This window comes from Triticum dicoccoides, chromosome 4B, assembly GCF_002162155.2.
Source record: "Triticum dicoccoides isolate Atlit2015 ecotype Zavitan chromosome 4B, WEW_v2.0, whole genome shotgun sequence".
Taxonomy (NCBI): domain Eukaryota; kingdom Viridiplantae; phylum Streptophyta; class Magnoliopsida; order Poales; family Poaceae; genus Triticum; species Triticum dicoccoides.
This window is the reverse complement of record NC_041387.1, coordinates 648,374,007-648,376,404: the sequence shown is the minus strand read 5'-3', so window position 1 is coordinate 648,376,404 and position 2,398 is coordinate 648,374,007.

The window sequence follows — 2,398 nt, the reverse complement described above, 5'->3', positions numbered from 1 at the left end:
TACCTTACATACCTTTTGGTTTTACGAAAAACATTTTGGAAAGTGATAGGAAAGCTGATGAAATCAAGAACATGAGAAATAAGACGAAATCAGTAATTAGAGGGTACCCATGTAAATGTCACAAGCGGCACACTGCATGTGTGACAATTGTTGCAATTTGGAAGTTTTGTGTTTTTTGTAGATTTATTTCTTCAAAATGATTCATCGTTTGAACAATGAATCCAAATCAGGCCGTTTTCATTGTTTTTTTTTTTTAAAAATCATCGTACGTCGACATCTTCGAAGCAAGATACCATATTAATAGGTTTGGGCAAAAGTAAAAAAAAGTAGGAAAGAAACCAAAAATAATATAACAAAAATAGAAGAAAAGAAAGCTAAAAGAAAACCGAAAACCATAAATAGACAGAAAAAGGAAATCAGAAGCACAAGTGTGTTTTTCACTTTTTTTTAGGAAGCACCCCCGTGCTCTTCAATTTTCAGAAAGCACAACCTTTTTTTGACGGGTCGCCGCAAAGCACAACTATGCTTCACTTTCACGACGCACAACCGTGTTTTTTTCCGCATGTTGTGCTTCACGTGAGGAAAACAAAAAAAATAATCAACTTTTTGTTTCCGAGACGATGGATGGGCGTGACACTCGACTGCCTCTTGAGCGTGCCCTCTCGGTGGCCCATCCAGCAGGTACCCCTCGAATAGTTGGTCCTGAAATAAGAAAAATGTCAGGAGGGGCATTTTCGATTTGAAACAAGTAGTAAATGTTTACAAAAAATTCTGAATTTGTTTTGTGGGTGATTGTGTTGGTGTCGCACGCATGCTTGATAATTTTCGTGTGAAATGGAGCAGCGGTGTTTCGTCCGTGAAAAGTGAACAAATTTAGGGTGACATTTTGGGGTAAACATTTGGTGTTTAATTGTTTTTTTTTTGCACGGGCCAAAATGCTTAACCTTTTCCCCTCAAAATTTGCAGGTAGCATTTGGATGTAACTAACAACACATAAAAAATTGTCATGATTTTTTTTAATTTTAAAAAAATTAGGCTGGGAGCAGTTGCTGCCGGGAGGCGAATTGAATTTCCGAAAAAATGTCCGAATAAACTAGAGGAGAGGGGCGTCATATAGGTGATGCTTCATTCATGGCGTCCCTCCGGAGAGCCCAGTTTTCGGCCCATTATCTGTTTCATTGTTTCTTCTCTTTTTCTGTTTCTTTTTCTTTTCTGTTGCTATTTTTTCAGTATTACAGAAAAGTTCACTGTGTATTCCAAAAAAATTGTATATTAGTAAATATTCACGACACATGACCAGAAATTTCACCGTCCATTATAAAAGTGTTAATTGTATTAAGAAATTGTTCAACATATACTACAAATGTTCATTGTGTATTTGAAATTTGTTCAATGTATATTACACAAATGTTTAATGTATATTCGAAAATGTTCAGCATATATATAGAAATGTTCAATGTGTAATAAAAAATTATTCAGCATATATATCCATATTTAAAAAATGTTTGAAATAAAAACTGAGGCCTTGTAGTGAACCGGATGATACTCCAGTTCGCTACACTGAACCGGGTACTACAGTAGTAGACCGCTACAATGATGGTTTTCAATATTACTTTTTTTAGTCGAACTACAAACGCAAATGGGTCAGCCCAACTGCATCTGCTGCTTGACGCACGAGAGCTCCCATTGCCTCTAGCGCAGGAAAGGTGGGAGCAACTAGTTAATGAGCGCTTCTACGGAGCGCTTGTAACGAGCGGTTCGGAAGCGCTCCGCGCGCCGTGCGTGACAAGTGTCGCGAGTGGAGCGCTCCCGCCAGAAAAAACCAGGTGGCGCGGTTAGTTTCCGGTTTTCTCTTTCCAATTTGTGGTTTCGTGCGTTTTGGACTTTGACCCTCATACTATCATATTTTTTCGTTTTCCCTTTCCGCGCGAAAACATAAAAAAAATACCAGTTCGCGCGCTTGGTTCCCTGTTTCCCTTTCTCGTTTCCCTTTTTGTTCCCATTATATTTCCGGGTAATGGAGATTTATGGGGTAGTTACGGGCGGGGACTACCAACACTATCAAATGTGACCTTACAAGTAACGAAAAAAGCAACTTTTTAATGTAAAACAGCAGTCTTCAGAATTGTTCACTCGTGTGACTTATTTATAGGCACAGTTGAACACTAGGAGAGTCACGGATGTATAACTTTACTAAATTGAAGAAAAGCGCCTCCGCCGCGAGGGAACCTCCTGCTCGTCTTCGGCTTGTTTAATTTTCATAAACATCTTGAGGGGTGGGGGGCATAGGTCGAAGTGTGTGTTGGTCGTGCAGCGTGCTGGTTCGTGCGGCGCGTTGTCCCTTGCGGTGTGACATGGCGCCTCCGGCGCGAGGGAACCTCCTGCTCGCCTTCGGCTC